This window comes from Bos grunniens, chromosome 15 (assembly GCF_055505025.1).
Source record: "Bos grunniens cultivar Pamir isolate PY7600 chromosome 15, Bosgru_T2T1.0, whole genome shotgun sequence".
Classification (NCBI taxonomy): Eukaryota; Metazoa; Chordata; class Mammalia; order Artiodactyla; family Bovidae; genus Bos; species Bos grunniens.
Window position 1 is genome coordinate 37,606,737 of NC_141179.1, and position 16,158 is coordinate 37,622,894.

The window sequence follows — 16,158 nt, forward strand, 5'->3', positions numbered from 1 at the left end:
AAGAAAAAAGTGATAATTTCACTATCTAACAGAAGCTGAAGAGATTAAGAAAAGATTGCAGGAATACACAGAAGAACTGTATAAAAATCTCTCAATGACCCAGTTAACCACAAGGATGTGATCACTCACCTAGAACCAGACATCCTGGAATATGAAGTCAAGTAGGCCACAGGAAGAATTACTATGAACAAAGACAGTGGAGGTGATGGAATTCCACCTGCGCTATTTCAAATCTTAAAAGATGATGCTGTTAAAGTGATGCACTCATTATGCCAGCACATTTGGAAAACTCAGCAGGGGCCACGGGACTGGAAAAGGTCGGTTTTCATTCCAATCCCAAAGAAAAGCAATAGCAACGAATGCTCAAATTACCGTAAAATTGTACTCATTTTACATGTCAGCAAGATTATGCTCAAATTCCTTCAAGCTAGGCTTCAGCATTATGTGAACCAAGAACTTCCAGATGTACAAGGTGGATTTAGAAAAGGCAGAGGAACCAACATACACTGTATCATCAAAAAAGCAAGAGAATTCCAAAAAACATCTACTTCTGCTTTATTGACTATGCTAAAGCCTTTGACTGTGTGGATCACAACAAACTGTGGAATATTCTTAAAGAGATGAGAATACCAGACCTCCTTACCTGCCTCCTGAGAAATCTGTGTGCAGGTCTAGACATACAGGTTTCTAACAAAAGCAACAATTAGAACTGAACATGGAACAATGGACTGGTTCAAAATAGGGGAAGGAGTACATCAAGGCTATATATTGTCATCTTGTTTATTTAACTTATATGCAGAGTACATCATGTGAAATGCCGGGCTGGATGAAGGACAAGCTGGAATTCAGATTGCCAGGAAAAATATCAACAACCTTGCATATGCAGATGATACCACTTTAATGGCAGAAAGTGAAGAGAACTAAAGAGTCTCTTGATGAAGGTGTAATGGGAGAGTGAAAAGCTGGCTTAAAACTCAACATTCAAAAAATGAAGATTATAGCATCTGGTCCCATCACTTCATGGCAAATAGATGGGGAAATGTGGAAACTGTCAGATTTCATTTTCTTGGGCTGCAAAATCAATGCAGACTGTGACTGAAGCCATGAAATTAAAAGACACTTGCTCCTTGGAAGAATAGCTAGGTCAAACCTAGACAGTGTTTTAAAAAGCAGAGAGATATCACTTTGCCAACAAAGGTCCATTAGTCAAAGCTATGGTTTTTCCAGTGGTCATGTACGGATGTGAGAGTTGGACCAGAAGGAAGGTTGAGTGCCAAAGAATTGACAATTTTGAACTGTGGTGCTGGAGAAGACTCTTGAGAGTCCCTTGAACTGCAAAGAGATCAAATCAGTCAACCCTAAAGGAAATCAATACCTTGAATATTCATTGGAAGGACTGATGCTGAAGCTGAAGCTCCAATAATTTGGCCACCTGATGCGAAGAACTGACTCATTGGAAAAGACCCTGATGCTGGGAAAAACTGAGGCCAAGAGGAAGAGGCGGAGACAGAGGATGAGATGGCTGAATGGCATCACTGACTCAGTGGAATGGGTTTGAGCAAACTCAAGGAGATAGTGACGGACAGAGAAGTCTGGCATGCTGCAGTTCATGGGGTCGCAAAGAGTCGGACACGACTTAGTGACTGAACAACAAGAGAAAAACATTTGAAATACTCAATATACATTAATGATAAAATCTCTCAGCAAGCTGGAAATTGAAGGAACTTCCTCAACTTGAAAAGGCAGAACAGTCAGAACTCTTATATATTTCTGGTAGCAATTTGGATGGTACAACCTTTTTAAAAAGTAGTTTGGCAGTTTCTTATAAAGTTAAGCATATGTATACTCTATGAACTAGCAATCCCTTTCCTAGGCATTTACTCAAAAGAAATGAAAACTCGGGTCTGTACAAATGCTTGTACAAGAATATTCATAAAACCTTTAGTCATAGTAGCCTCAACTGGAAACAGTATAAATGTCTACCAACTGGTGAGTACATATATAAATTGTGGTTTATTTATATAATGGAATACTGTGCCAAAACAAAAAGAAATATTTCTTATTCATGCACCAACATGGATGAATTTCACAGATTTTACTCTCAGCTGGATACAAAAGACTGTGCATTGTATAAAAGAGTATATACTGTAATATGTAAATAAGCAATAAGTACATGGGTACATGACTCATCTCTTTTTACTATTGTAAAGGATTAAAAAAAATGACTTAGGACTCTCTGAAGTGATGAAAATATTTTGTATATATTTAAGGAGATAAGCATCATATTTATATGATCTTGTTAAAACACACTGAAGTGCATTTTAGCCTATATCATTTGTATTTCAAAAAAGAAGAGAACAAAAATCTGATATAACCACAGTAATTCCAGACAAGGAAATTTTTAGTGCAAATATACTTTAAATATATATAACGCATAATGGCAAATGACAAATTCCCTCACGAAGATATAAAAATTCTAAATCTTCTAAAATTTGCAGCAATTTGGTTAAGATTCCAGAGAAATGGAATCTATGAAAAAATATCAAACTGAAATTATAGACTCAAGAACAATATAATCATTGAATTTAAGAACTCCGGAGATGAGTTTAACAGTAAGATTAGCTAGCCATATTGTGCTGGAGAAGCAAGATTAGAAACTTTAGAAGAGAAGTTTCAATAGTTCTCTATTAAGTACTAAGTTTAAAAGGAAACATTAGTAGAGTTAAAAACAACATATATACCTTTAAAACTACCATGGGGGAAAAATAATGAAAGAGAAGATGATCCAAAGAAAACAGCAAGGAAGGATCAAATATAATAAACAGAACAGAACGAGAACAAACGAGCATTCCAGTTATGACAAGAAATATAAATAATTTAAACTTTCCAATTAAAAACAGATGTTTTCCTCAGCAATATTTATACTGTGAAAATATTAGAAACATATATGTCCAACCTCAGGGAAAGGTTATATGAGTGATGTTTCAACCCTCAATAGAATATCATGCTATAATTACATTTTATAGGAATAAATTTTTTTTAATAATTTGGGAGATGCATATGTTAACCTATTAAAAATAAGGATTTCCAATTCTTATACAGTATCATAATATTTAAATGTAAATGTAATGAAAAATAAAGTAGAATAAAGATACCAAATGTAGATATATAGATAACAGCAGTTAACTTATAGACAAGAGAGTTACAGTTTGTTCTATTTGTTTATCCTTCCTATAAATATACAAGATTCCTCCAATAGGAACATGTTGATTTTGCTTATTGTTTTTTATTACATAAGAAATACATGAATAAAATAGTGATGTAAAAGATACAAGTACCAATAATAAAAGTTCCTTTTGATATTCTCAGCTGCTCCCTTCCTATTCCCACCTTAATCCCTTCTATAGGAGTAACCATGATTTTCTTCTTTCCAGATCCTTTTTATGTATTATTTTGATAATTAGAGGTAGCAAGTTATAAAAATGGAAATGACACACAACAAACTCAGTTGCTCAGTGAGGCTCAGTGACTACATTTGTAGGGTTTCATAATGGAAATGTCTGCACTGTAGAGAGCTACAGTCAGATGAACGCTCATCGTCTTCCAGTTTGAGTTCTATTATACAAATCTACTGAGAATTCTTGGAGAGGAAGAATGACTGTCGTCCAGGTCAGTCAGTGTTGATGAAATTAGGATTGATCTGCATCCAGAAGTTCAAGTGGGATGTGGACACAGGGAGGATAAACTGAGAGCCTTCTCAGTCGGCTGTGAGCAGAATGAGGCCATTAGAAGAAACAGGGTGGAGAGTGGTTCAGCGGGAGGAAAAGGTGTGAAGTAAGGAATAGAGAGGGAAGGCTAGATGGAGGATCAAAGTCAGGTTTCAGAAGGCCTTGGCTTGTATCCTGGTGCTTCTGCAGAAATTCGCTGGTTTTATCACATCAGCCACAACTGAGTCCTGCCTGAGGTTTAGTTTTCTGTTTTATAAAATGGGGATATGGGTTCTTTGAAAATTAAATCAGATAAAGGATGTAAGCACACTTGGCAGTGTGAGTTGATAGAAAGTTGAACAGGAGACATAGCCCTGGAACCTAGGCTCTGGCTCTAGGAAGCTATCTCTATGACTTCTCTGTTGCTATTTCTGGAAACCATGCAAAGCTCAAGCCAGCTTCCTGTAACCAGAAAGATCCTAGCCCGTGTTGGCACCCACTTCTTTGGGGAGGAGCATTATTCAATTTTCTGATGCCCTAAGGCACACATTGCCCCTGCAGCCCAAGAAAACCACACATATGGTTTGGTGTGGTTTCTTTGAAAACACAATTGCTATACATTGAATCATTTCTTTTTCAAGGAAAACATAACATTAGCTACTGTACATGGGTATGTAACTCATCTCTTTTAATTAGATGCTAATTAATGACTCACTAGCCTTAATCATATCACTCTGGTAATCTATTAATGCCCCACAGAATAATAAACTACTTTATAAGAAATGAGCATGGCACATGGTGACATAGGAGTGCATCCAGTCATAACCCGCTCTGGGTAAATATCCCACCCAGACTTGGATTCTGAATGATTTACAAGGCAACACTCACATGATACAAGGCCGAGAGTGGCAGAGAGTTCCACGTGAGAGAGAGAAAGGAGTGAGAGGCACAGAAATGACACCAGAGGGTTTTTCCCTAGAAAAGGGCCACTGTACGGGTCGGTTTTGCCCTGGAGGTGAATTAGAGACAACATCTGTATGAAAGAGTCCATGGATGAGTTCTGCTGCTTATGTAGCACCTGGAGAAACTGCTTTCTGGAGGAGGAAGAATGTGGTGGGCATGTGGCACGATTCTACTAAGGACTGGCTGCTGTAAGACTGGGACCAGCCAGTCTTGTAGGATGGGAATGGGGACAAGGCAGGATAGAACTTCTGCGGACATAAATAAGGCAGTTCTCAGGTTGTTCGCCACAACTGGAGGAATGGTCAGCAGCCAAATAGTCCACGTCCAGATAGGTACGGTGCCATCACGCGTTGATGTGTCAACACGTCAACAGGAGTTGTGTCATCAACTCAGACAGGATTTAAGAACCAACAGGATCCGATTCATCCTTGAGAAGGAATGGAACAAGGGTGATAAAGGGTCAAAACCCAGGTGCCTGATGACACTGAAAGTCCAAGTATGCAGCAGCTTCATGGCTCTTAGAAAGCAGGTCTCAGCCAGTGCTAGGGAGAATAAAGAACTCTGTCAACTCTAGGCGGAGAGGATTTGCAAGAAATATCCAGGAGAGTAATTAGTGAGGGATTATTCTACGTTGTGCGGTTTACATCCATTCTTGTATAGCACAGTGTGGAATAGGTTTTCTTGCTCCCATTTAACAGATAAGGACAATGAGGCTCAGAGCAAGTAACAACCCAGTGAAGTGGCAGAGCCATAGTTCAAATACAACACTTTGACTCAGACCCTGTCCTTGAATATTAAACTCTACCCTTTCCTCTACCCTTCGCTCACTATCCTCCAACCTCCTGCCCCCTGAAACCTGTATACAGCTCCGTACAAGGAGCTGCAGGCTACTGAAGGTGTCAGAGTCTCAGCAGAGCTAGCTTGTCAATTGGAATTGTTAATAGGAAACTGAGGCAGAAGTCTTTTTACATAACTTGGGATACATTAATGAGGAAGGTGATAAATTGGTGAGAACCCAGGGTCCCTGTTTCAAGTCTAATCCTAGCCCCATTATCTCCACAGACTGATAATGTATTTTTGTACAGTTCTGGATTGCTTCAGGAGTTGGATAGAGGGGTTGAAGAGTAAAAGCTAAAGTCCTATTAGCCTCTCCATGATCTGGCCCTGGTATCTTTCTAATATCACTTCCTCCATACTCTCTTTCTGCCACACTAGCCATTTTGCTGATCCTGTGATAAGTCAAACATACTCCTAGTTCAGGGCTTTGCACTGGCTGTTTCTTTAGCCTGGAACTCCCTCCTCCAGATTCCCTCCACAAAGATAGATATTACTACACTTTTTTTTTTAATTGATTTACCCCTGAGGCACTGAGACAATATCTGGTCCTTAGTAGATATGCAGCAACAACACGTGTTGAGTGACCTTGGTTTGCCAGCGCCCTCCTAGAAGAACAAGTTATTCTGTTAACTTTCTGTGAGTTTCTCTGTTCCCCTGCCAACACTTTCACCACTCTCCTCCTTAAGTTGGCCCAACATTTCTTTCTATTATATCATTCAGTTGGCACAGAGAGCCTAGTATTTCAGGTCCTTAGAAAAAGCAAGCCTGCAGTGCTCTGTATACCTAGTAGGTGCTCAATAAATATTTGTGGAAGGATGAGGTGAGCATTGCAGATTCTGTAACAGAGACGTGTTTCAGTGCTAAGAAAGTAAAGACAGGCAGGGATTTGAGAGGGATCACTGAAGAAGGGCTTTTGAACCACATCTTAAAGGATAAGCAAGGATTCATCACACTGACAAAGAAAAGGAACTATTTCAGGCAGCAGAAACTGCTTGCATGAACACATTACAATAGACGTGTCTGTCCATCCCCTTCCATTACATGTTTATCCTTCTTTTAGTAACAGGGACATAAATTTTCTTGGAGTGATTACTCTCCCCCACTCTTAGCCTACCCTTCAACTCCAAGGGTAGATGTGACTGCAGCCTGGCTAATCAGAGCACTGCCTGCTTCCGACTGCAGTGACTGGTTCATGGATAGGTACTGACTTTAATTTGGAACAAGGAGAGTCCGGCCCAGGAACATGGCTCAAAAATACACTCATGACTTTTTGTGTGGTTGATTTTGGAGTGGGAAGGATGTGAACAAGTAATATGGCCATCTTGCTGAGACAGGCCTGGGACCTGGGACGGTTCACTGCAGTGCTGCAGTGCTTAAATCTGGACACACTTCTCCTCAAACACAAAATACAAAGAAACTATATGGGACTAACGATAGCTGTGTGCATGTGCAGTTGGAACAAATTTTGGACCAAAAGATACAAAAAGACAGAAAACTCAGCAGCCATTTCTGAAGAACTGGGAGCAAAGGAACTGGGTGTTGGGAGCAAAAACAGGGTACTGTGCATGTCCCCCTGAGCTCAGTACCACAAAGGGGCAGGCAGACCACCTAAGCCACCCCTCCAGCCCACCCTCTGGACACTCCCCTGCCCTCATTCACTTAAGGAATGAGCTCACTCCCCATTGGCGAGTGAGCAAGGGAACATGTTAACTTGTTTTCATCTCTCCAGCAGTTGACACAGGAGCCCCAGTAAAACCTGAATTTGTCTGGCGTCTAGTCAGTTTCTATTGATTGGGGAAAGCCAAGAACCCTGGTCAGTATTGTTGCCACCAGGAGAAGAGACCACCAAGAGAATTTGCAAATGGACTCAGTCCTAAGGGGGATATCAGTTCTGCTGTCAATGCCCATTGGCAGATTTTCCTCTGAGAGTTTTTTCAGAGTGTGAAGTGGTATGGTAGAGGAGCAATGAATTCTTGTATTTCTTAGGCCATTTTGTGTTGAATTTTTTTTTTTTTTTACTGTTTGTGACCCCCAAAGTCCTGACATATAGGAAGGAAAGCAAAAAAGAGCATATTGTGTTCAAATAGTACCAAGCATTTAACTTTGAAGGACAAAGAGACATCCACCTTGATGTGTAGAAGAGGGGACTGAAACCTGGAGAGGAGAAGTGTTTCCTTGAGTTTCAGATCTGAAGAAAGAAGGACAAAGTCAGGAGGATGGAGGAGCAGAGCAGAAAAGGGGCAGATCTTAGGTGGAGGGAGGCAAGAGATGACAGGCATTTTACTGTCCTCATTTAGCTTGTAAGCAGCGGGATTTGAAATCACAGAGCCAAGCTGAGTGTATGTCCCTGACATCACCTACCACTTTGTAAGAAGGTTCCATGACCACTCGGTCAGGGCATAGCCAATAATGGCCTGGTGGCCAATGCTAACATGACACTCAAACTGCAACTTGCCAAGTTTTCCAAAGCCTACAAACTAGCTTTGTGTAACTAAGACATGAAATTACAGACCTTTGCTTTCTGAAGCTGTTTCTCAAATTAGAAAGACCCTCACACAAACCCTGCACCAACGCTTTTAGTATTATGTATTTTCAAAACTGCAAATGGAGAAACAGGATAGATCTCAGAGCTCAATGCTTTTTTCCCAATAGATGGATAGACAAGTGACTTATGCAGATGTGGTATATACATTCCGCACAATTTGACCATGGTTAAAGGGTATTTATATTCTGATGCAGATAAAATTGAACGTGTCAACACTAATGCATTTTTCTAGGAGAATCACTACTTTCACCATAATTTCCATGGAAAATTTGTGTGCACACGCAGTAATAGACACATTTATAACATCAAAAGGATTCAATTTTCTTTTCAATCATACCACAGTATGAATCGCTTTTCCTATTGAATTTAACAATGAAGCACATTACCACAGTCTAAAGGATGGGACACTTCGTCTTGCTCTTATGAAAGTACGTCAAACAATGGGTAATACATCACACAATGTCTGGGGTTAACTGAGCCTTTACACAGGCTGGCTGCTAATTTGCTTGGGCCAGCAGAATGTCACTTTTATTTAATTTTGCCAATAAGATCAGCAGGGATCCAAACTCTGTTTAACTCCCAGTTATTAAAAGAGGTTTTTCTTGTTACATGCAGAACTCATTAATTCATGTCTCTCCTAATTCAGAATTTGAGGTCTTTGGAACAGGAGGTAGGCGGTGCTTTGTCTCTGCTATGAAGGAAGCAATTTCATCCAGTACGCAAGCTTCTGTGCAGGCTGCTTAAGCAGCAGAAGAAACAAACTCTTTCAAGACCTTTAGAAGAATTTGATATGTTAATTACAAGTTGTCCCTAGGTAGTTACCAGAGCAGATCATCTAAAGGACTCCAGTAGGGAAAACTTTATCCTACCATCATTCGTTTAGTCACTTGCTTATTCATCCAGTCATTTAATCACCCATCCATTCCCCATCCCTATATCCACTCCCCATCCCTATATCCACTCATTTACTCAGAATTTATTAAGTCCTTTCTATTTGTCAGGGCTTGAGTTTGGAGCTTGGACCACAAAAATGAAAGACACACCCTCTGTTGAAAAGGCTTTCACAGTCTTAAGTGCAGGAGGCAAGCATTTTATTCTGAATGTTGCATTCACTGATATTCACCCCCACACCTCTGAGATTCCCTTTCCACTCCTGACCCCACTCTGTTCCAGAAGGCTGCTGGACCTCAGTGTGTTCCCTTGTCTACTGGCTTCTGGTTTGATTTGGTCAACAAGAAGCACTGGAAATCAGATGGTGGAAGAGAAACGAGATCAGGTATTTATTCCCAACTCCCTCCAAGAAGAGATGCCAAGAGTCAGCTGAGTCCCTCTGTCAGAGGTCAAACTCCTGTCGGTAACCACGCCTTCCCCTTCCCCTTTCAGCCCTGGCATGGTAAGAGTACCCCATGGGGTCCTGTACCAGCTCTCCTCTTCTCCTTAGTCCCTGCTCTCATCTTTGTAAATGCTTGTTTCTTGCTAAATTCTCCTCAAATTACCCACTCCAAGTGTTTCATCTTTTTCCTGACCAATACACAGGTGAACCAAAAATCATATACAAAAAGTAGTATGGACTCTGATAAATGACCCAGGAGACTGGGGAAACCAGAAGGGAAAGAGGCAGAGGTTACAGAATTCATTTCCGATGGGTCAGTTCTATTCTCATCAGCGCTCTAAAGAATCAAACTGCTTTTGCTTAAAAAAATAGATCAATAATTGGACCCTCCACAAATTTCAACGGCTCTTTCCTAACCAATCCAAGAAGCATATGTCTCTTTCGTATAAAGGCTTTCAGTTCTTGAAGTCAAAAATGGTAACACTCAAATGGGTGTTGAGGTTTAGAACTATGGCTAAGGAGTGAATATAGATCAGGTTTTATTCTACTTAAGGTGTCTTCTATAATTACTGGTTTGTGTCAACAACCTCATTTTTGCTGACAGGAAGGGAAAGAGTTGCCTGAGAAGTTGGAGCCTGAGGAAATGCCCAGGGCCTGTGTGGGTTTAATGTGCTGTCTTCTCTCACAGTGCCATCAATCTCTTCAGTATTTGCATGAAGAACGTCAATTGGCCTAACTGTCACATTCAGAGAACCCACGGATTTTTGTAAAGCAGCCAACTCCTGAAAATGCATTTCAACTTCTTCAGGCTGCTATTCTATCATTTTTAGCATACAAACAAAATAAATTTAAAGAATTATCTTTCACACGGACAAGTAGCTAAAAAGCTTCATTAACAAATGTTTTTAGTTTGCTGATTGTTGGGAAGTAAATCAGATTAAAGATTTCTTTGCAGATTAGACCAAGTTGACCAGACATAAAACAACTTAAGATGTTCCACAGTTGTACTGATATAACAAGGATTAAAGGTACACACTAACTTGGGAAATAAAACGTTTGGCTTCTAGGTGTCTCTGCCCTGTGACAGAATTTCTGAGATCACAACAAGCCATTTAAGAAGGTCATTTCAACAACTGGGGGGTGGAGTGTCACATATGTTCATATGGCTCTTTTGCCACAGGGAAATATGTCAAGTTGTCATTCGAAGAGTCTTTCCTTAAGGAGAAATAAGTTTGTCAAAGTCTAAAGGCAAACATGAAATATGTATCTTTTTTTTAATCCTGGTAGACTTTTGCATTCAAGAAGCCATCCTTTATTCCTCACATATCTTGGTCTTGTTTGTCTAATAGTCGCGGGCATGGCACCAGGAGGGATCAGGGTCAACTACGGAAGTGTCCGAGTGCTCAGCTCCCCTCCCCAGTTCCATCTCACAACACTCTGCCCTGCTACCATGCTCCAACCACTCTAGCTTCTGTGTTTTGTGATGAGCCAGATACCTAATGAATTAGGGTCTCTGCATGTGCAATTCCCCTTTCTAGAATGTTCTCCTCACTTCTTCCTCTGGCCAACTTCTGTGTATCCTTCAAGTTGCTGTGTAAAACATCACTTGCTCAGGGACATTTTCCTAAGTAACACCTCTCGCACACCATCACTACTCTTACTAGGTCAAGATCCCTAGTCTCACTGCCACAGATCTTACTTTTTTCCCTCCTAGTGTTTATCACAATTGTACTTGAAACTTTGTTAGTGTCCTGTTGCATTTAATGCCATGTAACCTCATTTGCAATGGCACCCCGCTCCAGTACTCTTGCCTGGAAAATCCTATGGATGGAGGAGCCTGGTGGGCTGCAGTCCATGGGGTCATGAAGAGTCGGACATGACTGAGCGACTTCACTTTCACTTTTCACTTTCATGCATTGGAGAAGGAAATGGCAACATGCTCCAGTGTTCTTGCCTGAAGAATCCGAGGGATGGAGGAGCCTGGTGGGCTACTGTCTATGGGGTCACACAGAGTCAGATATGACTGAAGTGAGTTAGCAGCAGCAGCAGCAACCTCATTTGACTGTGAGAGTTATCTGGATTTAAATCTGTCTTGCCAACCAACTTTAATACCTAGTGCGATGTCTGCTGCAAAACACGTGCTCAGAAATATTTGCTGAATTACTGAATAGGTTAAGGCATCTTTCTTGTTCTGATTCCTAGAGCTAACCCCTACCCTACAGTTTAGACCTGGAATTCCACTCTGGATGCCCAATAGACTGGTTGTAAGAATTACATCCTATCTTACATGGGAAGAAGTGTGTCTTACATGAGCCAACTCCAGGGGTTTGGAGGACATCCATGGAATCTTCACAGTCAAGCCTGATTCTTATTGGAGAAGATCCTAAGAACCTCTTTGCAGAGGGGACCAGTCTTCTATTTCCCTCACCAACCTCCTAGGTCCATTTCACTCACAAGTCAATCTCTACTAAGTATATGGAAGGAATAGGAAAAACAGTGAGGATTTCAGGTTCATTTGGGTGCAAATAAAGACTTAATGAGAAAATATAAAACATATCATGAAGTAGTAAAGTTCAACTTTCTCTTTTACCTAAGTTCTATCTTTTAGTACATGAACATGAAGTAATGGGGCAAAAGGGCTGTAGAAAGAAACCACAATAAAATAAAGAAGGTACAGAGAACGTATGTGTAAGTCTCTGAGTGCAAGTGCATACGTTTCTATCCATGCACGGATGAAGGTCTGATGGGAATTCATTTTGCAGATTTCAGAGTTGAGAAGAGAGGATTAATGGCCCACCTTTAGTTACAAACATTCTGAAGAAACCCAAAGGTGTTAATGTGGATGAAGGGAAATGATGGTAGTGATTGAGCTGAACGAACTCCTCCCAGCATAGAACTAAAACCTAGAGTTTACTGGAGAGAAACTGGGCAATCCCAGAAGGTATCCTAAAGGCAAAGTTTGAAAAACAGGAATAAAAACCCCCAATTTGAATCAACTCAGAACCCTTGACTCCGAGTGATTAAAGGAATGCCTATCTTCTGTCAACCATCTCCCTGTAGGGGAAGTGAGTATGGAGCAGAGGAAGGTAGTAAGCTATGGGGAGAAAATAAACAAATACATACAAAAAAGAGAGTGAAAGCCAACAAAGAAAGAAACAGAAGATCTTCAAGAAACTTCTCGCCAGTGTTGTTCATATTTGGGATTTAGAAAACTAAAGGAGGCCAGTGTCCACGTGGATGAAGAAAGCATGAAAGAGCAAGGTGGCCATAAAGTGTGCATGCATGTGGATATGTGTGTGCATCTGTGAATATGTTCATACTTATTGTGCAGGTTCACAGACATGTATATTTGAGTATAGTGAAGACAGATGCATGTGTTGACACACAAATATGTGTACATCATCTTTCTATATATGCACATGCATGCCTAGGCTAAAGGGAATAACATCAAAGCTCAGGATATTATAGGACTTCTTATATTTTAGAGGTAAAAGATGATGACAATACGGCCATCACATGCTGTTTTTTGTGTTGGGACAAAGATTTTATGTCCATTTTCTCATTTAATTCATAAAGCCCCTGAGGCTCAAATCAGTGTCTCTGTTTTGCAGATAAATCCTCTGAGGCTTCTGGAGGTCATGTGACTCAGTCATGTCATACAGTGACTGCGCTGGCAGGGTTAGGACATGAACCTAGATCTCTCTGGCCTTGTAAGTGAGGTTTATCAGCTGATCAGTCCAGCAGGAATCCAGGCCAGCAGAGGCTGCGTGCTAGGAGCCCAGAGCTTAACCGGCAGCCCACATGGTCATGTAGGAGTGAGCTCGTGAGGTAGCCTGGTGGCCCACCCTTGCCACGTGGGGGGTGTCCTGAATACCACTCTCTGTGCTCCAGGTGTTGTGTTCTAGGCACCAGGGGAAAGACAGAGTGGAGAAGAAGGTGTGGGGTGAAGGTCTCAGGCCCCAGACTATGCAACTATGGGAAAGTGTTTCAGACGTTCTGAGCATATAATCACCTACCTATAAAATGAAGCTGATGATAAAATTTAATTCTCATAGAGGATGAAGTAGATTGCATAACCATTAACCTCACACCTCATTTCTAGCTTTCAGTATGAAAACAAGCTATGGCATTAGCTGCCCCAGGTTTGCCTTCCAACAGAGTTTGTATAAATGGATTCTATGCACCAATTTTTATTTCATCAAACTTGTCCTGTGGGAACATCTCAGCTTCTCCTTCCCACTTAACTTCAGCCTGATACATCCTGTGCCCTGTTGCCTCTGTTTCATTGCCTGGATGAGGGAGGCATGGAGCGGCCTAGGCTGTGGCTGCACTCAAGCTGAGAAGATTGGGCTTAGATCCTGGCTTGGACATGCCCTCGCTGACTGACCATGGCTGTAGGGTTTCACCTCTCTGAGCTTCAGTTTCTGCATCAATGAAATGATAAGAATAACCCCATTCATTCATTTATCCATCTATCCATTCATTCTTCCCCACAAGTATTGCTATATGCCAAGTGTTATGCTAAATGCCAGGCACATATCTCTGACCTGACTCAAATATGCTTAGGCTCTAGTGGAGGATGATAAAACATAAAAATCATAATAAAGAAGTAATATATATATATATACACATAGAGTTATATATATATATATATGTATATATATGCACACACACACACACACACATATATATACACACATCAAGAATCCAGCTGTCAATGCAGGAGATGCAAGAGACATGGATTTGATCCCTGGGTTGGGAAGATCCACTGGAGGAAGAAATGGCAATCCATTCCAGTATTCTTGCCTGGGAAATTCCATGGACTGAGGAACCTGGTGGGCTATAGTCCACAGAGTAGCAAAAAGTCAGACATAAGTGAGCACGCACACACATACACACACATGTTATTCTCAATATATCTATGGTGGTAGTGGTTTAGTTGCTAAGTTGTGTCCGACTCTTGTGACCCCATGAACTATAGCTCATCAGGCTCCTCTGTCCATGGAATTTCCCAGGCAAAAATACTGGAGAAGGTTGCCATTTCCTGCTCCAAGAAACTTCCCAACCCAAGGATTGAACCTGTGTCTCCCACACTGCAGGTGGATTCTTTACTGACTATTTATATTTATTTGTATTTGTATGTATATTTGTATTTATATTCACAATGGATTACTACTCAGCCATTAGAAAGAATGATATATTGACATTTGCAGCAACATGGACAGACCTAGAGAAATATAATACTAACTGAAGTAAGGCAGACAGAGAAAGACAAATATTACAAGACATCACTCATATGTGGAATCTAAAATGTAATACAAATGAATCTATATATAAACAGAAATATACAGACAGACACAGAAAACAAACTTATGGTTACCAAAGGGGAAAGGGGGAAAGAGGGAAAGGGAGGGTAGGAGTATGGGGATTAACAGGTGCAAACTATAATACATAAAATAAATAAGGATTTACTGTATAGCACTGGGAATTATATTCAATATCTTGTAATAACTGTAATGGAAAATAATCATATATATATATATATATAAACTGTATCACTTTGCTGTACACCTAAAACTAATACAACATTGTAAATCAACTATACTTCAATTAAGAAAAGAATTTTTTGTTTTTTTCCTTCTCATGGAGCAAATGAATTTTAAAAACCTAGCTGAAATTGTAATTTAGGGCCCAAAGAAGTTGAATTGGGCTTCTGAGGACCATACCTTCCTTCCCACTGAGGTATCTGCCATTCTACTTGCTTTGAGGGAGGGTGGCATTTCTTAACCTGTGTTCCTGAAGTGTTAGTGAAGTATCAGTTGCTCAGTCTTGTCGTGTCTGACTTTGCAACCCCATGGACCGGGGCTCGCCAGGCTCTTCTGTCCATGGGATTCTCCAGGCAAGAATATCGGAGTGGGTTGCCATTCCCTTCTCTAGAACTTGCCTTTCTAGGTGGCAGCTATTTCTGCTTTGACAGCTACTGATATTTTTGTTTGTGTTTCTGTGCCTGGGGCCCTTACTAGAAATGCTTGGTCCCTATCTCCAGAATTTAGCCCACACCAGCAGCCTCTTTTGGGTCTCAGCACTTCAGCACTCAGTCCTGAATATTCATTGGAAGGACTGATGCTGAAGCTGAAACTCCAATACTTTGGCCACCTGATATGAAGAACTGACTCATTTGAAAAGACCCTGATGCTAGGAAAGATTGAAGGCGGGAAGAGAAGGGACTACAGAGGATGAGATAGTTGGATGGCATCACCAATTCAACAGACATGATTTTGAGTAAACTCCAGGAGTTGGTCATGGATAGGGAGGCCTGGCGTGCTGCAGTCCGTGTGGTCGCAAATAGTCAGACACGACTGAGCAACTGAACTGAACTGAACTATCTTAACACAACTGAGCCCCCACCAGCAGCCTCCTTTGGGTCTCAGCACTTCCCTGGCAGAGGTGATACTATGACTTAAATAGGAAATATTTATTTGGTCTCTGAAACTCCTGGCTCACAACTCCCCAAAACCCTTGGAATTTCGAGTGATAAGAACAATCTTTTGTTATGATATTTGGCCTTTTGTCCTCAGTTCCTGAAAACCCGTCTGAGCCTTGAAGGTGAAATGAGTGTTTTGTTATTCATAACAAGCCCCTTTCCACCCCTACAGGGTTTATGTTAATGAGGTGACTTTTAGAAAACACCTAAGAATGGGGTTGGAGGGGGTGGTTGGCTCTCAAGTGAGCCAACCATGAATAAAGGGGTGGAACTTTCAGTTCTGCCTCCA

The 16,158-nt window shown here is 40.9% G+C and overlaps 1 long non-coding RNA gene across 9 annotated transcripts in view; it reads right to left on the reverse strand.

Annotated features, from left to right (window-relative positions):
• Positions 1 to 16,158, reverse strand: part of LOC147357678 (uncharacterized) — a 310,603-nt gene that overhangs the window by 133,624 nt on the left and 160,821 nt on the right. For 3 of the 9 annotated variants that reach the window (XR_015141517.1, XR_015141516.1, XR_015141513.1), the window contains one exon: positions 3,270 to 5,212. The exons of 4 other annotated variants lie outside the window; for them this stretch is intronic. This is a non-coding gene — a long non-coding RNA (uncharacterized LOC147357678). Of the gene's footprint in view, positions 1 to 3,269; positions 5,213 to 6,027; positions 8,826 to 16,158 lie in introns of those variants that run through there. 2 more of the 9 variants (XR_015141514.1, XR_015141512.1) reach the window with 1 other exon arrangement.